The sequence below is a fragment of the Lissotriton helveticus genome, chromosome 7 (genome assembly GCF_964261635.1).
Source record: "Lissotriton helveticus chromosome 7, aLisHel1.1, whole genome shotgun sequence".
Classification (NCBI taxonomy): domain Eukaryota; kingdom Metazoa; phylum Chordata; class Amphibia; order Caudata; family Salamandridae; genus Lissotriton; species Lissotriton helveticus.
Window position 1 is genome coordinate 458,834,098 of NC_136068.1, and position 25,143 is coordinate 458,859,240.

Here is a 25,143-nt window from a genome sequence, read left to right on the forward strand (position 1 = left end):
AATAACAAGGAAACAAGGAAAAAAGGTAGGAGAGGGTGAATGGTGCAAGAAGCAGACACTTCGAGGAGAATATCAAAGCGTTGGAGAGAGGCTTCATTTCCTAAGGAGGCCTAGAATAAACTCGTCATCACTTTTGTGCAAACAAAGGAGAGGAGAAATCACCTGCGAGCATATTGAAGAAAAAAAAGACGCAGATAAACAATCTCTCCTGCCAAGACACGGCAAAGAATAGCTCCTTCGCCACGCGATAAAATGCATTATACATTCTCCTAGATCACCTTTAAAAAGAGAATTCAGGCAATAAGTGGGTCAACATGTACGAAGATGAATCCCTGGTCCAAGCGCGGGCACAATTCTGCCGCTGTTGTAATGGAAGCAGTGCACGATTCCGATGATGGGCGAAAATGACCCATGCTTCAAGCAGGAAATCAAACAGCGCGTAACTGCTTAGAGTTAACACTTAGCAAGGAAAACATTTCTGAACTAGCTCTGGACCCAGTAGAACTGAAACAGAGAAAATAAGCAAACGCAGCCGTCCCTGTGCTGATGGTTTTCACGGAGCGCCGAGCCCTGGGGTACTGGGGTGTTAGGTCCGCCTGCGATCGGCGCTTCAACAGCAGACGTGGGAGGATACTCTCCAGATACCTGGCGCGAGCCAGACACCTGGGGGGGGAGCGGGACTTAGGAGAGCTGCGGGCGGGGGGAGGGAGGGGTGGAGCTGGACTAAGGAGAGCTGCGGAGGGAGCGGGACTAAGGAGAGCTGCGGGCGGGGGGAGGGAGGGGGGGGAGCGGGACTAAGGAGAGCTGCGGAGGGAGGGGGGGGCGGGACTAAGGAGAGCTGCGGGGGGAGGGAGGGGGGGAGCGGGACTAAGGAGAGCTGCGGGCGGGGGGAGGGAGGGGGGAGCGGGACTAAGGAGAGCTGCGGAGGGAGGGGGGAGCGGGACTAAGGAGAGCTGCGGGGGGGGAGCGGGACTAAGGAGAGCTACGGAGGGAGGGGGGAGCGGGACTGGAACAGAGCAACAGGTCATTTCGCATTCGGGGGCGTGTTTGCGTGCTCTCCCCTTCCCATTGGCTGGAAGGTAAAATTCCAGCCAATGGGAAGAGGAGAGGGCGTGACTTAAATAAAGACACGGAAACGCCCCCGAATCGCGTCAAGGCGGGCCCTGAACTCAGTGACGCTCCTCTCCTCCAATGGCTGGCCAGCATTTACGAGGCCAGCCAATGGAGAAGAGGGGCGTGTTCAGGCCCCTATACTATTAACAAAAGATTTCGGCTCCGCCCACCCACTGCTTATGCAGTGGGACGGTAGCCGAAACCTAAAAATGTGTACACACATTTTCAATTTTGAGTAATATGAGGCTATGTATACTGCTCCCACAATGCTCTCCGATTACATGCTAATATTTGCAGAAGCTTGAAAGCAAGATTGATGATTCTTTGCTTTCAAATAAAGTCACAAAAAAAATGCTAAAACATCATTTAGCAAAATGTGTTGATGTACGCTAGTATTTCCCAAAAATATTCATAATGGAAAATCAGTGTAACCAGTTTTAATAAAATCATGGGAAACAAAAATAAACAAGCATTGGTAAACCCAGAAGGTCTCAAATTGTTGGTCAGTCTTTTGGTTTTGTCAGTTTGTCACTGGCATGGTTTTGTGAAACCTTATTGGAATGGGAGCCGCCGGATCCACACATTTATAACTAACACTGGCAAAAACAAAAATAGTTTTAGTCTCAAAAGGCACGCATTGCACTTTAGCTCCTGGCACTGAACAAAACAACTGTCTGGTGATATGCTCCTAGTGAAAGAACAGAATGATGTCACTCACAGTGAAGCTAGCTGATAGACACAAAAGAGAGAGACAACATTCTAATAAAACACAAAAAGACATGGCTAACACCAGACCTAATTAGGGGCCCAAATAATTGAATTAAGTGCACCTATGTCCATGGATTAAGTGCAGCTATATGACTTTCATGAATTCCCAAGACTTTACAGAAGTAGGCCAAGAAATAGTAATCCTAGAAAATTTTTGTTAACTGTATTTTAGCATGAGCAAATATGCAGGTGTAGATTTGCTCATGCGAAAATCTGAGCGTTTGCAAGTTTACTTCCCCCTCCAACCACTTTTTTCCCAGCCCAGAAAGAAGTTTTATATCTGCGATGGTCAGGAGTAAATATCGAACCTTTCTCAGTATGGGAAAAGATTAGAGAAGAGTTGGTGAAAACCCTTAAAACATGCAAGTTACTAGGTTTCCACAGACTCAAAAGGGCATTCAAACCCTGAAACTGTCGCTTATCATTACCTTCAGCCCCAGTATGTAGATCTGTGGAAACATGGCAACATAAGGGAATTCCTAGTATTGGAACCCTGCTATGGAAGGAGCCAGGAGTACGAATATGCTACTTACCAGTATGCATCTGTTCTTGGCATGTAGGCCTGCTGACATTCATATCTATTGCATTCGATCGCCGCCTAGTGTTGGGTCCGGATGATTGCACATTGTTGTCCTGGAGAAGTCTTCGAAGTATCACGGGATAGGTGGCTCCTCCCCTGGACTACAGTGCGCATGGGCATCCTCTCCATCCTCAGATTGTTTTTCGCCATTGTGGCAGAGATGGAGTGTAATACAGTGAGTGATGTCCATGCTAAAGAGAAATTCCGAATGCCACAGCTGCAACAGGCGCCGAGGAGGAGGGTGGGCGATATGAATGTCAGCAGCCCTACATGCCAAGAACAGATGCATACTGATAAGTAGCATATTCGGTTCGAGGCATGTGGGCTGCTGAATTCATATCTATTGCATAGAATACATAGCAGTCCCTCCATTAGCGGCGGCTGCCCGTGCCAGCTGCAGCAGTCTGAAAAAGTGTTTTGAGAACAGCCTGTCCTACAGCAGCCTGCTGTCTAGAGTGTACATCTACGCTGTAGTGTTTTGTAAATGTATGAATAGTGGACCATGTGGCTGCTCTACATATCTCCTCTAGTGGAATGTTCCCTAGGAAAGCCATGGATGCTCCTAACTTGCGTGTGGAGTGTGCACGTGGAGGAATCGTTAAAGTGCGTTTAGCTTTTTCATAGCAAATTTGTATACACTTAACGATCCATCTGGCTATTCCTGATTTTGAAATGGGATTGCCTTTATGCTGTGGAGCGAAGGCGACGAACAGTTGGTTCGTTTTTCTGAAATCTTTAGTTCTGTCTATATAATACATGAGGGCCCTTTTCACATCTAATGTGTGTAGGCATCTCTCTGCAACATTTTCTGGATTTGGGTAGAAAACCGGCAGTTCTATGGTTTGGTTCATGTGGAACTGCGAAATCAGCTTAGGCATAAAAGTGGGGGTTGTACGTAAAACAAGCCTGTTTGGGTGAACTTGTATGAATGGCTCTTGAATGGTTAGCGCCTGGAGTTCACTAACTCTTCTGAGTGAGGTGATGGCTACTAGGAAAGCCACTTTCCAGGTTAAACATTGAATCTCACAGGAATGTAGAGGTTCAAAGGGTGGCCCCATGAGTCTTGTGAGAACCAGGTTGAGTTTCCAGACTGGTGAAGGTGGAAGTCTCGGAGGGATCACTCTCTTGAGTCCCTCAAGAAAGGCTTTAATCGCAGGTACTCTGAATAGGGATAGGTGCTGCCTGTTTTGCAGGTAGGCTGCTACTGCGGATAGATGTATGCGGATGGAACTGTAAGCCAGATTACATCTGGATAAATGCAACAGATAACAAATAATGTTCAGAATAGATGCATCTAGTGGGTTAATGTCATTATTGTTGCAGTATATGACAAACCTTTTCCATTTTGCCGCATAACATGCTCTAGTCGTTGGTCTTCTTGCCTCCTTTATGATATTGATGCAGTCTGGGGGTAAGTTGAGGTATCCAAATTCTAGGACCTCAGGAGCCAGATCGCCAGGTTGAGCTGTTGCGGATCTTGGTGCTGAATGTCGCCATGGCTCTGCGTCAAAAGTCTGGGTGTTAGTCGCAGCCTTTGATGAGGCACCGCGGAAAGTTCCACGAGCGTGGTGTACCAAGGTTGGCGTGCCCACGTCGGAGCAACCAGGATGAGTGTCATCGAGTGTTGCCTCAGTTTGCGTGCCACTAGCGGAATCAATGGCGCTGGGGGAAAAGCGTACGCAAACTTGCCTGACCAGTTCATCCATATCACATTGCCCTGCGACTGCGGATGTGGGAACCTGGCGGCGAAGCTTCGGCATTTTGAGTTTTCCCTTGTGGCGAATAGGTCTATCTCTGGATGACCCCACTGATGATAGTACGGCTGGAGTACTGATGGATGTATCTCCCACTCGTGCATCTGGTGGCTGTGCCTGCTGAGCAGGTCCGCCATTTGGTTGTCCTTGCCTGGGAGGTGTTCCGCCATGAGGAACATGTTCCTCTGAATGGCCCACTTCCACATGCTCTGAGCCAGGTGAGACAACTGTGGAGAGTGTGTTCCTCCCTGCTTCTGTATGTAGTACATGGCAGTCAACACGACTTTGTTGCACAGATGTACTTTGAAGGCTTTCAGTGCCATGAAGATTGCCATCAGCTCTAGAAGGTTGATGTGCATCTTCTTCTGCTGTGTCGTCCATAGTCCCTGCACTGTGTAATGGCGTACATGAGCTCCCCATCCCTGGAGAGATGCGTCCGTTGTCAGTATTACCTGGGGTACAGGCTCTTGGAACCGTCGGCCCTTGCAAAGGTTGTGTGGATTCCACCAATGCAGAGAGTTGTATGCCAGACCGCTCACCAACACTAGGTCTTTTAACTGCCCTTGAGCCTGGTTCCACTGACGTGCCAAGCACTCCTGAAGCGGGCGCATATGTAGTCTCGCATGCGGGACTATGAAGATGCAGGAGGCCATCATGCCTATCAACTGCAAGAACACTCTTGCCTGAAGCGAGTGTTGAGGTCAGAATTTTTGTATCAGCAATTGCATGCTGTGTATCCGCACTGAATTTGGCTGAGCTGTGGCTGCCAGAGTGTCTATCGTTGCGCCCAGGTACTGCCGTACGCGGGCGGGTTGAAGATGAGACTTGGGGTAATTCAGTGAGAATCCCAGATCGTGAAGGAGGTGAATGGTGTGGGACACGTGGCTGGCACACAGCTGGGCCGACTTTGCTTGAATAAGCCAGTCGTCCAGATAAGGGTAGACATGTATGTGCTGTCTTCTTAGGTGTGCCGCCACTGTCGCCAGACACTTGGAGAATACTTTGGGTGCCGTCGTCACTCCGAAGGGGAGGACCTTGAACTGGTAGTGTTGATCCTGAATGGTGAACCTGAGATACTTTCTGTGGGAAGGGTGCATGGGAATGTGGAAGTACGCATCCTTGAGATCCAGTGTTGCGAGGAAATCTCCCTGACTTAAAAGCGGTAGGACTTGCTGTAAGGTGAGCGTGTGAAAGTGCTCTGACAGAATGTATTGGTTCAGAGGTCGTAGGTCGAGTATGGGCCTGAGAGACCCGTCCTTTTTTGGAAAGTACAGAGAGTACACCCCTGATCCTTGCTCCGCTAGAGGCACGAGCTCTATGGCTCCTTTTTACAGCATACTGACGACCTCTTGCTGCAATAAGAGTAAGTGCTCTGCGGACATAGGACGGTGTCTTGGTGGAATGTTGGGTGGAGTGGCTGTAAGCTCTAGACCAGTGGTTCCCAAACTTTTGACTCCTGAGGACCCCCATTGAGTCACCACTGGAAGCCGGGGACCCCCAAGCAATTTGTATGAGTTAAATTTCAAATATGAAAACAGTAATTCGAAAAAAATACACACGTGTGCACACAAAACAAATACTCAAAGTATTTATGGGCAGATTTACAATAACTGACGCATCCATGCATATCAGCTGGGATGCGCCACTTATTGTGCGCCATGCCTCCGCCATCATTGATGCGCCGCATTTACAATGCTGCGCCTCATGGGGCAAAAAAGCACAGATGCATGACGCATCTGTGCCGTAAAGGTGGCGCTTTGCTGGAGTTGCGTCGCAAGCGCGACACACCTCCAGCAATGCTCTGAGGGGCCGAATCTTGTTAAAGCTGCGTCAATCCTCACGCCTGCTTCAAGCAGGCGCAGGGTTTTGACGCAGCATGGGCCCCAAAGTGACTGAGTGAAATCTTGTAGATTTCACTCAGCCACTTTCAGGAGGCGTTCCTGCGCCGGAACGCCTCCTTCTGGCACAGGGCTTTACAACGTGGCGCATCTCTCAGATGTGTCACGTTGTAAATACCCTGCACCATGGCGCATCTTTTGCATCGCCGCTGCATCACAAAAGTGACGCAACGGTGGCGTAAAAGAGGAGCAAAGGGCTTGTAAATCTGCCCCGAAGGATTTTGGGGCCAGATGTACGACCATTTCATTTAGCGCCTCGCAATTGGCGACACATTGCAAGTGGCAAATTGCGAGTCGCTAAATGAAATGTACAACAGTGTGTTTAAGTTTGAAGTAAGTGGTAATTGCGAGGGGTTTGCGACCACAAAACATTTGTACATGGTTTTAAGACTCGCTATTTAGAAGGGAATGCCCCTTCCAAATAGCAAGTTGCAAAGCCTATTTAGCGAGTCGCAAACAAATTGCGATTCGCGAAATAGGCAATGTACATGGCCCAATACTTTTTTGCGAGTGAAAGCGTGTTCACGAACCCGTTCACGCATATAAAAGCGGATCGTACATCTGGCCCTTAGTATTTTATATTGAAGTAATAGCCCCTCTGTCACATGTATTTCATTTGTTTTATAGCATCTCTCATACCATTGTAGGATGTCTTTACATCACACACATATAGAGACATTGAATCTTACATGTAAAACAGTGTGTATATGAAATGTTTAAAGAGTGTTTGGTCTGGAAAAGCACAAACTCAGGATTCAGAACATATCACATTGGCTAGCACTGACTTTAACATTAAAAATGTATTTCCACCCAAATAAATCTTTTAAGCAGCATCAGGATAATTAATAACCGGGAAAAAACAAAAGTTACTAACTGGTACCATGCAGTTTGCAAGCTGCTCTTTGATGACAGTTTATAGGTCCCTCTGCTACATTACGATTGTCACTTATGAAGTGCACAGTAACAAAAGAATCTCTGTGACAAAAGCAGTAACCACGAACCTATGCACATAAAATGCTGCGTTTTAAAATGCATGTTACACGTTCTTTGCAGTAGGCACATTAACCCTCTGTGCTACAATAGTTAAGTCAAAGCTGCCACTAAACAAAACTCTCCTCACGCTCCAGCAGGTACATTAATCACTAGCTTTATCTTGACACTTTTATTGCTGCTGGAAAGCTGCTATTTATACAAGAAACTTTTCTGTGCTTTTGCTTTTAAAACTGTTGCCTGCGGACCCCCTGGGAATGTGTCACGGACCCCTGGGGGTCCGCGGACCACAGTTTGGGAAACACTGCTCTAGACAATACCCGTACTGTACAATATCTCGTACCCACCTGTCTGTGGTGATGGATTTCCATACAGACAGGAACTGTTGTAGTCTCCCCCCGACAGGTGTTAGATGGTCGGGGGGCAGTGACAAGGCGTCACTGTTTGGTATTGGCAGAGGATCTGGAGTTGTTTCCTCTTCTTCTGCCCTTGATGTTATTTCCTCTATATCCACCCCTGGGATTTTTATTGTAGGTGGATTGTGTACCTCCCTTGTTTATTTATTTATGTATTCAAAGTTTTATATAGCGCGAACAAGATCCTTACAGATATCAGAGCGCTTCACAAAGACAGGGTAGGGGCAGTGGGAGTGAACAGAGATAATGGGAGCAGTATAATAGGAGCAGTATAATAGTCACTAACATGATAGGATAATAGTAACATACATAAAGCATATCGATATACACTCAGGTAAACTAGTAATATAAGGCGGTACGAGTCATTGATCTCAACACAGAGGTGTTCAGGTGCACCTTGGGTGTGTGGATGGCTTCTACCAAAGCCTTAGTGTAGAGAGAACACTGAGTGAGGGTATCAGGAGAGTGAATCAGTAAACCAACGTGTATCATATATTGGAAATGACACCAACGAGTTAGAAGTATAGTGCCAGAGGACAGGTGCACAGTGATACATAGCAATGCAGAGTTTCCGATCCAGCACCAATAGTGTTCAGGAGATCTTGGCCAGAAGGATGGTTTTCATCTCTTTCTTGAAGAGTGCAGTGGAGGAGATCAGCCTGGTTTCAGGCGGGAGCGCATTCCAGATCCTGGGTGCCATTCCAGAGAAGGAGCGCTTGTATGTTTTCTCTTTCCGGAATCTACGAGGTTTCAGGAGTAAGTTTTTTGAACTTCTATTGGATCTCGAACCTCCTGATATAGACAACTTTTGGGCGAGGTAGTTGGGTGCATTGTGGTGCATTGTTATACTGCGTTTGTTGGGTGTTTTGGCCCCTTGAGGGTCCTCTGTTATTGGAGCGCCGAAAGGAACCACCCCGAAACTGCTGCGACTGCAGAGCTCCCATGGATTTTGCAGTTTGTGTCCTTCTTAATCTTTTCTAGGGTGGCATCAACTTCAGGGCCAAACAAGAAGTCAGTGTTAACTGGCTGATTAAGAATGGTGGTCTGTATTTCTGGTTTGAAACCAGATATCCTCAACCAAGCATGTCGCCTTAGCATGACGCTAGTGTTTATAGCCCTAGCTGCAGTGTCAGCTGTGTCTAGTGCACACTTAATGGAAGCGTTGGAGATCAGCTTCCCCTCCTGAACCAACAGCTCTGCTCCTTCCTTGAATTGTTCTGGGACGTGCTGTAATAATGTCTCCAGAGTATCGTAGTGTGACCTATCATATCTGGCCAGAAGCGCCTGAGTATTAGCAATACGCCAGATGTTTGCAGCCTGTGCTGCCACTCTTTTGCCAGATGTGTCCAGTATCTTTGACTCTTTATCAGGCGGAGGCGCATCTCCCGTTGTCTGCGAGTTTGCCCTCTTCCTTGCATTTGCAACCACCATAGAGTCCAAAGGCAATTGACCTTTAATATAGGTAGGACCCACAGGCGCCGGCCTATACTTTTTTTCTATTCTCGGGTTAACTACCCTTGCTATAGTATTTTCTTTGAAAATGTCCTTGGCGTGTTTAAAAACGCCCATGAGCATTGGTAGTGTCTTTACACTTCTTTCGGAAGTTGAGAACGTGTCCACAAGGAAGTCCACTTCCACAGTATCACTATGAAGATCAACGTCATGATTTAACGCAGCTCTTTCAATCAGAGCGTTGAAAGCTGTAGTGTCTTCAGTTGGTGATGTTTTGACATTGTAGACCGTAGTATCAGGGTCATTTTGCGTGTTGCCTGGGTCAGCAGGGTCTGCCCGTGGGTGGTTCTGATCATCACGACCAGTGTCCATCACATCGTCATCAGCATCATTATTATCGTCACATGCCCCTGCATCCGAGTATGTAGGGGAAAAGGATTGAGGCTCCTGCTCATATGTCTGCAAGTGTTCGACCATCACTGGTGACGCAGGTGAACCCCTCTTTTTCTTAAGAGGAATCCTGAAAGACTCCATGGGTTTTTCTGTGACTATTTTCCTTTTGTAGATAGACAGTCTCCCCGTTTCCGAGTCGATGAACTTCCTCGGTTCTCGTTCCTCTGTCTCGTATGCAGGCCTGTGGGCCAATGCGGGTCTTTTTACGGGGTCAATGCTCTGTTTTGGCTCGAACATGTTCGGCCTCACTGGCGGTGGCAAACCGTATTTTATTGGCGCCGACGTAGCAACCAAATTTGCAGTTGTGACTTTCTTCGGTCTCGCCGACAGAGCCTTGTCTCTGATTCTTTGAATCGACTCCCCGACGTGTAGGGCCATGTCTTGGGCCTTATGCTCCGCATGCGCCGCATCTGACTTTGAACCGACGTTTTTCTCCGGTCCCGTCAATTGAGCGAGGAGTGGAGCTCTGTCTCGATTCGAGCTGCATAGCGGCTCCCTTCGGTGCCGACGTCTTCGACTCGAAGATCTTCACCGTGGCCCTTGGCGCCCCGCTACTCGAGTCGAGGGCCTTCTGGAAGCTCCCTGCATCGAAGTCCCTCATTTGTTTCGTCGGCCCGAGGGTTTGGAGGCCTTGGCGCCGACTAGAGCCAGTTGCACTTTCGGTTTCGATTTCGACTGTGCTGGCTTCGGTTTGCTCAGATCAACCAAAGTTGGTTTGGAAACCGATGGCTCAATGATAATGTTCGAAGCCGGGCCTTGTTGCGGGGCTGTTGAACTCGAAGGTAGATCTTGGGTAAGGCCTTGAGGCGATCCCTCGACCCGAGCCGTATTGATATTATGTCCATCGGCCCCCGTATCGACGGTTGGGCCTAGCTCCTCCGAGCTATCTTCCTCGGCCCCAAGGGCCTGAACGTCGACGTCTCCTACCTCGCCGACGACTTCATAAGTCTCCTCGTCTTCCAGATACTCCTCTTCATCGGCTTCATAGTCGGATCCATGCACAGATCCCTGCTCCGATGATTCATCTCGGTCCGGTAGCTCGACGACTTCTTCGTCTCCGGTCCCGAAGATATTATCTGGTTCTGGCGCAGGCCTATTCGATTGCAATCGAGCCGCGCGTCGGGTCCGAAGAGTCTTCTTTGATCTGAACCAGGCACAGGCCATATATTGGTCTTCATTGTGGTCCGGTGACAAGCATTTGTTGCACACAGGGTGGACGTCGTTGTGTGCATATTTTGCATTACAAAGCGGACACCTTTTGAAAAGGCCTAGACTCTCCATCGTCGATGTAACTCGATGCGAGAGGTGAATGAAGCCGTCCGATAGTCTATGTCCTGTAGATAAATGTTATCGATACCGATCGAAACGATACAGACGGTCGCGAAAGCCTTTTGGCTTTGAGAAAAAGTTTCCTAACTTGAGCTAAGATGTTAACATCCGAACCCAATGGCGGAAAAAAACAATCGGAGGATGGAGAGGATGCCCACACTGTAGTCCAGGGGAGGAGCCACCTATCCCGTGATACTTCGAAGACTTCTACAGGACAACAATGTGCAATCATCCGGACCCAACACGAGGCGGCGATCTAATGCAATAGATATGAATTCAGCAGCCCACATGCCTCAAACATAAGCGAGGCTATTTCAGAGCTCCTATATAATGAGATTGCTGCCATAATTTCTCACTTGGCACAAAAGGGACAGGTGGATTTTGTTACAGGACAATCAGATATATGAAGCAACCTGACCCATGGACAAGTAGATATTTAATTAATTTCCACGCCCCTAGATGTTGGCATAATGGTGGGTGGATGGGGAGTGCACTGTTTGCTCAAACACAATTTTCCAGTATTTGGCGCACAGGCAAAAAACTGCGAAATAAGTGAAGCAGCCCCAATGAGAAACAAGGCGAGGGTCGAGCAAGAGGCTACAGTCTGGCAGGTGTGTGTGTGGGACGGGGGGGGGGGGTGTCTTCAGATGAAGTAGACCGTTTTTGCCCCTTCAGACACACACTCTATCCCCTGAGTGAAGCCACACATACCTTGGCGCAGCAGGAGAGCTCAGGCTTCCAGGCTGAGGATCTGGGCAGGGGTGTGAGCTGGCAGCAGAGCCCTGCCCCGGAAACTCAGGAATCTCATGCACTCCAGGCACCATTCACCCACTGGGGAAAGGTGCCTACCCTGGGCGCTCGTATGCGGCAGTCCCAAGGGCACAACATCCAAGCTCCAGGGCAAATGGAATCCCAATATTCAAGGGTCAAGGTCAAGGTCTGGGCAGGCACAGAGGTCCATACTGGACATCACTCAGGCAAGCAGAGCTATTTCATCTAGGCGCTTAACGAGTGATGAGCCACACAAATTGAAATTAAAGTGTATGGAACATCATCTTGGTCATATGTCCGGTGTTGAGTTCCTTCCCGTCCAAGTAGTTTTCCCTACTCTGGACGGTGTTGTTTTCTTTACTCTGTGGACAGTGTTTTTCTCGCTCTATAATGATTAGCAATGCCCTCAGGAACTAGCCCACCTGGGGGGGGGGGGGGTGAGGGGCTAAACTAAAAACAAGCGTGGGAGACCGCAGTTTTTTCCCCCTAATTTGTGCCTCTGCTTTTTTTGCTAAAATGCTTTTTTGACGTTTTGCCATAGCGTAGTCCTAGAGGGCCCCAGGACAAGGTATGGGGGGGGGGGGGGGGGGAGTCGGGTATTTCTACTATGCCCCCTCTTTCTTAAATGTTATTTGGGAGACTCGGCTGAAGCAGAGTCTCAAGGTGACTGCCAGCACTTCCTGGTTGATGCCAATCAGATTTCAGCATAGGGACTGATAGATAGATAGATAGATAGATAGATAGATAGATATATATATATATATATATATATATATATATATATATATATATATCTATCTATCTATCTCCACTGAGAGCAGGTCCCTTTTGAAGTACGGCCCCACGAAAATGAATCAGCTCTCAGTTCTTTATTGACAGTATGCCAACAAGCCCTTCTGAAGGCACAACCATCGCTTCAATATGCCGCCAGACGCGTTTTCAGGACTCTCCCTTCCTCAGTGGCGAAAGCATAAACCAGAGCTGCTGCTCGTGCAATGTCAATTTGAATGCCTGCCTCAGTGGGCGTGGCCAGCATGGCCTTCTGGTTCTTGCAGTTTGCAGACATTAGCTCACAGTGGATGCGCTGTTAAATAATAAAACTAAATCCTGCAAACTGCAAGAACCAGAAGGCCAGTTCTTTATTGACAGTATGCTTGTGGCATACTGTCAATAAAGAACTGAGAGCTGATTAATTTTCGTGGGGGCGTACTTCAAAAGGGACGATAGATAGATAGATAGATATTTTTTTAAAGATTGCTTTCTCTACCAACAGCTACATTTCTGCCGTATTTGGTGCACTTTCATTCAGTGGTTCAGGCTGTAGATGTGTCTAAATCAACATGAAAAACACACTTTTTTATCTCCCCCTTCCTCGTTCCCGCTTGACGGATCACCCAAAAGCTTTCTAAGCACAACTAGAATCACCTGGGCATTTATTTTGGAAAATTCCGTGAAGATTCGTCAAACGGCGCCAAAGATATAGGTAAGTCAAAAAAACACTTTGCCTTTGGAAGCTAGGTCGTAACAATAAAACGCAACCAAGAGCTCTGACGCGTGCATACTGGGTCACAGGACACGGGAGGTTGCACAATAGGAATCGGGATAGTACATGTGCTTGCCACTTCTCTGTTACGGGTGCTGAGCTATAGTGAGCACACCCATTTTTCTTGTACAGTCAGGGCAGCAGTTTGAGTTATTTTACGCTTTATTAAGGCGCAGGACCATGGCACAATACATAGAGAGGAAGAGAAGCAAATGCACTTTTTATTGGGATACTGCTCGATGGGTTTAAAACACATGTAACATCTAAGGACCAAGACCTAGGTGAGCAGTTGAGGAGATTAGAGTAACTGAGCAGGACTGAGTTGAGAAAATGGTGGGAATGTGTTTCCTTACACAATTATTTGAAATTGCGGAAGGTTCCAAAGGGCCTAAAGATATACATTACACCCTCCCTATGACTTTTCACACCCGAAGATTGTGGCAAAGCACTTAAAGAAAAGAGATAATTTTGGAGGATTTAAAAAAAAAAAAGAGACCAGGAGGAACAGATAGACAAGTTTTAAAAAAAGATGGAGGAGATTAGAGTCTGGAGAATAAAATTAAATTGTGCAAACAGAGGAAAATACAAAGATTGTGAAGACTCCGAGTGGGGGCATTCTAAAATTCAATAGAAATGTTGACGTGATGCACAATCAAGGGGGTACAGATGTACCTAAACCAGGACAATATGATACTACAACAACTGCATCTGAGAAAGCGGAAAAGAGTGATATATCGGAAGGATTAAATGACACCAGTATGTCTGAAATTGAAAGCAAAGGCAAACCGGTTAGTATTTTTTTGCTGAATTCCGCCTCTTGGGGAGGGAGGTGGGGGTCCAAGTGGCAGGCAGAGGAAGAACAACAAGATGCAGAGGAGGAGGAAACAGAGGAAGAAACAATTACAACAACGATGGAAACGCAAACAGAGGAACATCACTAAAGCCAATGGTAACGAGCAGAAGAGTAAAGAACAGAACACAGAAGAGTAAAGAACAGAACCTATAATGAAGAGAAGCAAGACAGAACTCTTAAACATGATGAACTGGCCACCCTTAGCCTTGGATAATTTTTCTGCCCCCTTCCAACTTTAACTATGCACAGACACGGACTGGTCCTTTAAAGATGGCGAGGAATAGCAAATTTGAAAAATGGGACATATCTTCACTTGAAAGCAATAAAGATTCAGGGGAGAGCACTAACAAGGTGGACACAGCTAACCTTATCATAAGTGATGCTAACATGCTGATCACCTTACATGAATTGGTACATGGCGATGTTACTAAAAAGAATATCAACATTCAGAATTTTTGGGATAGATTGAGCATAACGTATGTTAGAGCATTTCCCCGTAATTTTTTTAAAAATCTACTTTCATCCCCCAATTACCTTTTGATGTTATTGATACCTTTCATGAGAGCAGGGTCAGAGATCTCAAACCACACGGACATAGGAAATAGAAATCAGACTGGGTAATAGTTGTACAATCAAAGGAAGGCCCTTACAGTCGCTCTCTTGAAACACAAACATTGTGATCCGCAAAGCAGAGAAGAGTGGTAACATTGCGGTTTTGTCTTGGAAGATTATATAAATGAAGCCCACAGACAACTATAAAACACCCGCTCCTATAGTCAGGTCATTTGGGAAACTTACACAGGGAATGGACCAACACACCAGGACATCCCATAATATCCTCTATGGGGTGTGTCCTGGAGAACACATTTAAACATTTTGAATGTTTCGAAGATCGTTTGTTGTGGTATTACCAACCAATATTAGGGACACAAAATAGTTTCTAGCTAAAATTGACGGGATTACAAGGGAAGTCGATTTTTTATTGATGTCCCTTGATGTATGTTCTTTTTACACTTATGTAAATCTGAAGGATGGTATTAACACCTTCCATCATTCCCTCATGGACTAGGCCCATACACTATAATGAACATGATACAAGATATGATCAGGTTCCGTTTGAAGTACAATTTCTTATGTTTAATGGCTCCGTCTGATGCGTAATCAAGAGAGAGAGGTAGGACCAGAAAGCTAGTCCTTGTCCCCGGGTAATATGTGGGTTAATCAAAAAGAGACTAGCTCATATTTACTTTAAGTTATAAAAACAAAATGGAGAAGACTCTGGTATGTTTCGTCACGGAGTGGGAACACCTGGCAGGTGTGTTCATAAAGCCCTCACCCACCAACCTAGTTGGTGGCATGCTTCATCATCGGGCCCACCCAGTAGCACCTAGCGTGCCCCGGGTGTGCTTCAACGCCTAACTACAGCGGAGCTGGTATATTGCTGAGTGTGCAGTGAAGATAGTAATGAAGGTGATATTAAAACGGCCGAACGGCGGTCCCAGTACCCGAAGGTAAAATTAGACTTTAATACCTGGGCCTCCGTCAGCGGTTAAAAATAAGGCAGTGGGATGTAAGAGGCGAGTTACGACCTCTCACATCCAATGGGTCAACATGTTTCAGCCAGTGCCTTATGACTAAGCTGGCTTTCGTCAGGACCTAAATAAAAAGGGTGAGTGTAAGTAACTAGTGGGAGTGTGTTTTAGACTATGTGTCTACACGCCCTAAAGTGTATCTATGTGTGAGAGGGGGATTCCCTTCTCAAGACCACCTGTACACGTAACATTTAAGACAAAAGACAAAACATACAAGGGAAAAATAGAGTCATATGGATGTGCAGAGATGCGTACATCTGATTGCCGTCACTATAGCGGGTTCAAGTGGGCTATAGGCGACTAGGGTGTGATGGTATTGGTGGTACCAACACTGTGAGAATCGCACTTGTAACTCGAGGGTGAGGTGATTAAGAGACGGAGAAAAACATTGCGCTTAAGTGTAGAGCGGCGCAAGATTGCACTCCTACGCTAGTTTTTGCTCAGTCTGACCTCAAGGTTGGGAGGTGGCAAGGGCTTGACCCTAGGGGGACAAACATTTGCCAACATTGTCAGTACCCGCCCCAGACCACCACCGCAACCTGCTACCAACACCCTTCTTAATATATGGGGCCTTCCCAAGGTCAGCGGACATTACCCTTGCAATGACTGCAGTGTGTGTCACCTCACCACCCATACCAAAACTCTGGACCTGGAACCGAACAAGGTGTGGATCCAACGCAGCCACACTAATTGCAACTCACGCAACCTGATTTACCTGATTACGTGCAGATGTGGGCTCCGGTACATTGGAATGACCACACGGAAAATAAAGACACGAATAACTGAACACCGAAGCACCGTAAGATGTAAAAAGAACATAAGCAAAATGACCAACCACTTCATCACTGAAGGTCACACACCCAATGACCTAACTTGGACAGTCATAGAACAGGTCCCTGAAGGTAATGTGGACAATGATAAAAAACTGCTGTACGCAGAACAACGGTGGATCTACCGCCTTTCCACAGCCACCCAGGGATTGAACGATGCCATCCCTTGGAATTCATTGACCCATCAATAATTGTTCCCGATGCCCCAAATGATATAACTGTCCTCTGCCTCCCTGTGTCAAGATCAGGACCACACACTGCCGTTTGGTTCTTTATAATCACATAGATTGTCCCATACTCTAAATTATTTTCAGCCCCTAAGCATTATTTGTATTCCAAATATGCCCCCAGCCTGTTTTTCGGCATGATTAATCCTATGTGCCCACAAAACGGCGTACCGCACATGCGCGGTCGTAGACACTACTCCCCCGCACATGCGCAGACCGCTCCCGGTCTCTACACGCATGCGCGAGCACTGCGCGCTAGCTCCCTAGGCGGCTCCCGGCCCGGGAAACGCCCACAACAATGCAGCCTCTCTAGCGCGACTCTATACTCATGCGCACGCACTCCCAATGCGCCCAAGCTCTCGCCAGGCACCATGACTCGGACATCCGAGTCTCTTTTCCATTGCCTCCTAAACCTACAGGTGCATTGAGTTATCCAATTAACCGGACTACTTAAACCCTGGGGAAACGACCATTCCTCACCGGTACGCGAAGGAGGCACTACAGGTCCAAAGCAGGCTCTGCCCAGAAAAGCTGGGAGTATGAGAAAACAACCACCACGACTCCTGGTAAGCGCTCTTTTTCTCCCATACAGGTCTCCCTAATCGGTTGGCAAATGTTTGTCCCCCTAGGGTCAAGCCCTTGCCACCTCCCAACCTTGAGGTCAGACTGAGCAAAAACTAGCGTAAGAGTGCAATCTTGCGCCGCTCTACACTTAAGCACAATGTTTTTCTCCGTCTCTTAATCACCTCACCCTCGAGTTACAAGTGCGATTCTCACAGTGTTGGTACCACCAATACCATCACACCCTAGTCGCCTATAGCCCACTTGAACCCGCTATAGTGACGGCAATCAGATGTACGCATCTCTGCACATCCATATGACTATTTTTCCCTTGTATGTTTTGTCTTTTGTCTTAAATGTTACGTGTACAGGTGGTCTTGAGAAGGGAATCCCCCTCTCACACATAGATACACTTTAGGGCGTGTAGACACATAGTCTAAAACACACTCCCACTAGTTACTTACACTCACCCTTTTTATTTAGGTCCTGACGAAAGCCAGCTTAGTCATAAGGCACTGGCTGAAACATGTTGACCCATTGGATGTGAGAGGTCGTAACTCGCCTCTTACATCCCACTGCCTTATTTTTAACCGCTGACGGAGGCCCAGGTATTAAAGTCTAATTTTACCTTCGGGTACTGGGACCGCCGTTCGGCCGTTTTAATATCACCTTCATTACTATCTTCACTGCACACTCAGCAATATACCAGCTCCGCTGTAGTCAGGCGTTGAAGCACACCCGGGGCACGCTAGGTGCTACTGGGTGGGCCCGATGATGAAGCATGCCACCAACTAGGTTGGTGGGTGAGGGCTTTATGAACACACCTGCCAGGTGGCGCACTCCGTGACGAAACATACCAGAGTCTTCTCCATTTTGTTTTTATAACTTAAAGTAAATATGAGCTAGTCTCTTTTTGATTAACCCACATAATGGCTCCGTCTACCATCAACTCAAGGGTACTGCCATGGGGACTTGCTTTGCCCTCACCTTTGCTAACCTCTTCATGGACTAGTGGGAGGAGCAGGAGTCCATTGCACCAGAGACTATAGAGGAAATTGCCAATGCGGTACTTTGGCTTGGATTCATTGATGATCTTTTAAGAATCTGTAAGAGCACACCGGGAAAGCCTTGCAATTTGTATGGAAAATCAGAATGAACATATTGAATCTAGATTTCTCATGTACCACTAGCAAGAGCAGGATAACATTTCTGGATGTATATGGAGAGGCTGTGTGAAAGTGCTTTGCAGAACACCTAACTGTTTTAGTTTTCACTGTAGGGAGATTACTGCAAGAGAGCAAATTTAACTGTTACATGGCAGAAAGTTATCATCCACTGTGGAAGAGAGCACATCAAAGTGAGACTAACCTTAGCACAAGATTCTGATTTCCTGCTGCATGGTGCGGTTATCATCCGGAAGGCTTCAATATGGCTTCTTTGGCAGCAATCTAAGCAGAAACATATTGGGTTAGTTGATTGAAAACCACTTAAATACGCCTACAATAGTATGCAAAGGTTAGACATTATTCCAATTAAAACATTAGCATGTCATGTACACAACAGCAACATACCTTTTTTTTATATTTTCTACACTTCCAACAACGTCATACAATAACTTTTTGTCACTTTAGAGGTCAATTTAAGGGAGCAACAAATTACTGATAGATCTACACAAAGATTAGCAGCTAGACTGAACTAAAATGTAATTGGAAAAAAGCGAAAGTAAAGTAATGTAAAACTGATTTCATATGTTTTTAGGGCCACATGTACGACACATTTTACTGGTTGCAAACGACCCATCCAGTTTTCTGTTAAGGAAAACAGGCTGAATTCCAAAAACAAAAAAACTGCTTTATTAAAAAAGCAGTCACAGACATGGTGGTCTGACGACTCATGAATATTAATGATGCAGGTCCATTGCGACCCATTTGGAAATCGCAAACAGTATCTGAGACACTGTTGTACATCAAGTTTTGCAACAAATTGCGAGTTGCTAAAAATAGCAGTTTGACAGTCGCAAAACCTGACGGTCCTACATGTGGCGTCCATCACCACCCCCTTTTGTACCGCTTTTGGCCACCATAAGTGTGGCAGGGTATGCTCAGAGACGTGAGTCCCTTGCTCACTTTGCCACTGGATTCAAGCAAGCCGGGCTGAAGACGGCTGTAATGCCAGAAACCGGTCCTCAGAAGCTTGTTTCCGGTCCAGGGAAGGCATGTCTTGGCAGTTCCGGCTGGACTGTTCCCATGAGGCACAGGGTCAGACTGATTTGCATATAGCCATGTCTGAACTGGGGTGGCAGAGTGGGCTAAAGAACGGTGATGGATTAAACCCAGATCAGTTGACTGGGGGTGAGTGCTTGTATTGTCAACGCTCCGTCCATCATTTCCTTTGTTTTTTCTTTGTTCGCCATAAGTTGGCAGGGTATGCTCAGACGTGAGTCCCTTGCTCACTTTGCCACTGGATTCAAGCAAGCCGGGCTGAAGACGGCTGGAATGCCAGAAACCAGTCCTCGGAAGCTTGTTTCCGGTCCAGGGAAGGCATGGCTTGGCAGTTTGGGCTGGACTGTTCCCATGAGGCACAGGGTCAGACTGATTTGCATATAGCCATGTCTGAACTGGGGTGGCAGAGTGGGCTAAAGAACGGTGATGGATTAAACCCAGATCTTTTGACTGGGTGTGAGTGTTTGATTGTTTCGGAGGCTCCGTCCATCACCACCCCCTTTTGTACCGGTCCTACATGTGGCCACAAATGATTTAAAGACAGGGTGCAAATAATCTCATACAATAATCATTTCAAAGACATAAAAAACCAGACCGCAAGAAATTTGGAGTTGCTAGATTACACAGATCTGTGTTGTGCATGCACCCCCTTTGGAGGTGGGAAAGAAATACTTATGTTTTCAAGGAAAAGCTTACTTTACTGAGGAGTCAGAAAATGCATATAGAGGATCTGGTAAACAGGTAGGTACTGGGGGCGTGGCCAAGATGGCGGCGAGGTAGGACGAGATTTGCTGAGCTCCCCCTCGCCGTCCACCGAATATAGCTTCTAACAGCGCCTTTGGGAGTCCCGATAGCAGCTCCTTGCTCAGGAGCATTCCTTTCAACCTGCTGGACCCTGATCTTGACACAGAGTGACCGGAATCCCCGGTCTTTGGCACACACAGTGAGGCGCGGCCTGGCCTGCGCAGTCTTTGCAGCAGCCTCGATTAAGGGGCGGTCCTCACCAGGGGCCATCGAGGCCAGCATCCATCTCAACGGCCAGCACCGCGCTGCCCGGAGAGCGCGAGGGTCGTGCACCGCCACTGCTGGGGTCGGTGGCGGCCTGCCCGGAGGTCCAGCTGACGGAGGGGCAGTGACCGCGCCGAAGCTGAGGAGTCGGGACCCGCTAGGAGGCTTCGGAGCTATGCTGCGCGTCCGGCGCGATCGGCACGAACAAAAGTGAGCCCCCCCCTCCTCGAACCACGGATGACTACCTGGCCTGATAGACGGGGAGGCGTCTGGCCTCAACTACCTTCCACGATACCAGCGGAAACTGTGCTGGTGAGACATTGGTGCAGCCTAAGGGGCCCGGGAATCACTGGCAGCCCGCCTGGCGCCAAAGCACACGCATCTCTCCCACTGTCGGGAGCACCGGACGCCTGACCTAGGCGGATTTCGGGAGCGGGCCCTGGGGGAAGTGGGGTGACGACAATGGAGGGGGCTCCCCTACTCCCTCACAGCTGCAGATCGGTATTGGCGGCGCAGCCCACTCCCCATCCTCTAATTTCATTGGGACGGTCAATCATCTTAAACAGGCCGGGGGCTCAGAGCCAGCGCAACCGCCGTTGGAGACACCTGTGTGACGGAGGACTCCTGAGGGGATAGCCTTGACTCGAGAGGCTCTGCACAGCGGCTGCGTGCCTCCCCGGGCGATAGCAAATTCACACGTTTGTTTTTCGAGGAAGCAGACCACCTCGACCTACTGGGGGAAGCACAACGGACCCGTCGGCCCAGCTCCACATTGAAATCCCTGCGCACTGAGACTGAGCCCAACCGGCCCGCGCTACAGATTGCAAGGAGAAGGGGGATCCGGCGCCAAGCCCATTCCATGGAGGAGGAAGGAAAGCACACCCCTTGCCTGGTCTAATTGAGTGGCGTATGGGAAGATACACGGCGCACCTGGAGAGGCTTCCGCCGATGTACTTGGCTGCCGCGGGCCCCCTGTGTTCCTGAGTGCAGGTCTCTGCTGAAGTGGGTGGCTCGGGTAGCGGTTGCTGGTCGCGTGGGCGGCGCCGATCTGCCGCGCTGGGTGCTCCTACCCTTCACCGGAGGAGAAATCGACAAGCCCCCGTCAGGGACCGTGAAGTGGCACTCTTCTTCTGAGGTACCCTGAGACGAGCCGCACGGATATTTCGGGACTGGCAGGGAGGCCGGATCACCTCCCGTGGGACACAGGACACTCACCGGGGTGATTACATTCTGGAACATTCGAGCATGTCCTCATCTAGAAAGAGGAAACAGAGGTCCTTACAAGATCTCTTTAGTAGAGCTCAATCTGTTCCCACCGTGGCGACTGCCACTCCCAACATGGGGTCCTCGCAGCCACCCGCCAGTTCCGCCAACAAACCTATCACTAAGGCCTTCTTGGAGTCGCTCTTCAACACTCTAAGAGCCGACATATAGACGGTGAAAATAGACTTGACGGCCAAGGTGAAGGAGATCCGCAGAGATGTTGATGTCGTAGGGGAACGAGTGGCTACGCTAGAAGATAAGAGTGACACTACAGCGACTGAAATCAACATGCTTCAGCAGGAAATAATTTGCCTCCAAGATCAGCATCTGGATACCCAAGTACACCTGCAGACACAACATCAGAATCTGGGGGGTCAAGTCCACAGACGACACCAAGGATCTCTTTGCCTTCACAGTGGGCTTGTTCCGACACATTCTGGTGGTCCCGGATGGCTCGGACATAGTCCTTGACAGAGCACACCGGGTGGGTCCGCCACATGCGCCCAACGCCCCCCCCCCCGGCAGACATCCTGGTATGCCTTCAGGACTACAAGACAAAGGAAGCCATCCTCTCGAAAGCGAGGGCACTTCACCCTATTGTCTACAATGGTCATTCTCCAGTGCTCTATCAGGACCTAGCCCTGATCACCTTGCAGGGATGCCGGCAATTCCACCCAGTGACGGAACATCTTCAGCAAAAGGGGATCCAAAACTCATGGGGTCAGCTGTTCCGCCTCATATTTCGATTCAATGGTAGGCTTCACCAGATGCGCTCGCTCACTGACTCTTGCCATTTGCTGGGCTTAGCAGTTCAAAATGAGGAGGAGGATAGCCAGAGCACCTCCTCGGGACCAGAGACCACTCCATCGGGGTGGCAGCGCCAGGGGCGGCGGGTCCAGAGACCAACCAAGGCGGGCATAGTGAAGAGCCAACAGGATGCCCTTGCCTCTGCAACAGAGGCCCTAGCGAAGACGAGTCAGACAGCTTAATGACTGGTGGATGCGGTACGCTACTGAAGCAGGCTGCCTGACTAGTGTTGGACAGTGGGGGGAGCAGGACCCCTTTCCTTGGTGACACCACGAGCCCCACCACGACGACCTCCTGGGTCTCCCGGGACAGCAGACAGTACTTTTGGAACTTATCCTTTTTCCTTGTTTCCCTTCCCTTGTTCTGGTTGAGGCTGATCTTCGGACTATGCTCCTTTTGGGGTTGTATTTTGGTTATAGGCTCCCTCGTCCACCCCTCTTTTGTTCTCTGTTTGCATCCCGCCGCTTTCTGTACCACTCAGCTCATTTGCCGTCCCCTGCTCCCCCACATTTACCGCAGCATATTTCACAGCCTAGCCCACACGCTGTCTACTGATGCCAGGCGACTCACTTAAAATCCTCACGTTTAACGTAGGGGCTTGAACAACCCGACCAAGCGCAGAGCGATCCTTAATTTCCTAGAGCAGTCTAAGGCTGACATATGCCTTTTACAGGAGACGCACCTTCTCTCTAGAGATAATTTTAGGCTGAGGTCCCGGGCATTTCCAACACAGATGTTCTCCTCCCACCCTACTAAGTCAGCCAGAGTTGCCATACTGGTCTCCCGCTCCTTCCGGGTCCTTCAGAAAGAGGCAGAAATCAAGGGCCGCCTACTCACAAACCAATTTTCTTTTGGGGGGGGGGGGGCTCCTACCTTGCCAGCCACCGCTGACATTAACTACTTCAACCTTCGCACTCACATCCGCAAGGCACTTAACAAGTGGAAGCACTGCACAATATCTTGGCTGGGACGAATAGCAGCTGTCAAGATGACCATCCTCCCCCAAATCTTTTTCAGGCTCTTCCCCTTTGGCCTCCACGGGGCTGGATCCAACAGATGCAGGCGGATGTGTCACGATTGATCTGGCACGGACGCAAACAAAGATTCCTACATCAGGTCACGGTTCTCCCACCGGAGAAAGGGGGTGTGGGGGTCCCAGACATCCAGCTGTATTTCCATGCTGTCCAGCTTAGGTACCTGGTAGAGTGGCAACGCCTGGAATCCGAAAAACACTGGCTGGTCCAAGACCAAGCAGTAGCGGGTAGGCCACTACAGGGGGTACCTTTTCTTTAAAAACTCCATAGGTCTCCCAACCTATATGCTTCATACATCACAAGCACCATCATGGATTCCTGAGACCGAACGAATGTCTCCAACCAGCTGACCACCTTCCCATCACCCCTCACACCGCTCTTCGATAATCCCGAGTTCCACCCTGGTATGATTGAGTCTACCTTTAAGGCGTGGCGTTCTTCCCCCTGTAGGTCATTAGGCCACCTCTTCGACATGAATGGCATAATTCCGTTCCCGCAACTCAGGGAGGATTACGGCCTTCCGGAGCTGTAACGTTTGCCATATTTACAGGTTAGACACTGGGTACTGCATTCAACTGTTAGAAAGCAGGCGCAGCGACTCTTGATGCCATATGAAAAGTGGCTGGTAACACTGACCTCGGATAAGAAAGTTACCTCTGATCTCTATTAAATGCTGCTGTCCACTACCACACTCATACATCGCCGGTCGCTCCAGAAGGGAACGAGACCTGGTAAGGGCATCGAGTCACGCAGAATGGGACGGTATTTATCACAGGGCAAGACACTCAGCGTATCATATGGGCCTCACAGAGACCTTGACCAAAGTTGCCACTTATTGGTACTACACACCAGAGCGAATACACTGCTTCAAAACGCGTAGGAGTGACCGATGCTGGAGGGACAGTGGGGAGGTGGGTATCCTGGAACATGTCCTATGGAGCTGCCCTGTTATACAACCATACTGGTCCCAGGTTCTCGACGAAGTAGATTTACACCTTGAGACGCAACTTCCACGCTTCCCCTCATACATTCTATTGGGCTTGCCCAACCCACAGACATATCCACTCAAATCGCGAAAGGGCCGACTGATCGATATTGCTCTAGGAGCGGCAACACAAAACATTCTGATCCACTGGCGCTCCACCCAGCTCCCGTCGCATACCGGTTGGCTCCAGCGGCTGTGGACAGTGCTGGGAATGGAGAAACTTTCTTACATTGGCGGGCAGAGGGTCTGAATTTCCTGAGCTGTGGCGACCTTTCCTCACCTTGCTAGAGTCGGAGTTCCGGGAGCTCACATGCCCTCGGTATCTACGACTCCTCCACCTTCCGGACACGCAAATGCCAGATGCTGACCTTAAAGGGAAATGTAAACCTAAGCAATGAGCATTGCTTCTTTCTTTCTCTTGTTATCTACGGTGGACGAGGGGGGGGGAGTGAGGGGGGTATGGGGGTGGTGGGGGTTATGATTAATGTTTTGTTTCTTCCTTTTTACTTTTTTTTCTGTTTGAGGGCTCACTCCATGCTTCCTACCCACGGTAAAACACCTATTGCGACCTTGTGGTCTTCCATGCTTTGATTAACTGGAGTAGAGAGTCTTGTTCTCTGATTTTTGCTTATTACAAATCAATAAAAAGATTTAAACCTAAACAGGTAGGTACTAACTGGAAAATGTGGAGTAT

General features: G+C 48.5%; 1 protein-coding gene across 3 annotated transcripts in view; it reads right to left on the reverse strand.

The window, feature by feature from the left end:
• TAOK2 (TAO kinase 2) overlaps positions 1-25,143 on the reverse strand; it is a 934,333-nt gene that overhangs the window by 847,329 nt on the left and 61,861 nt on the right. For all 3 annotated transcript variants that reach the window (XM_078652408.1, XM_078652406.1, XM_078652407.1), the window contains exon 3: positions 18,499-18,578. The gene's annotated coding sequence lies outside the window, so the exon portion shown is untranslated. The remainder of the gene's footprint in view (positions 1-18,498; positions 18,579-25,143) is intronic.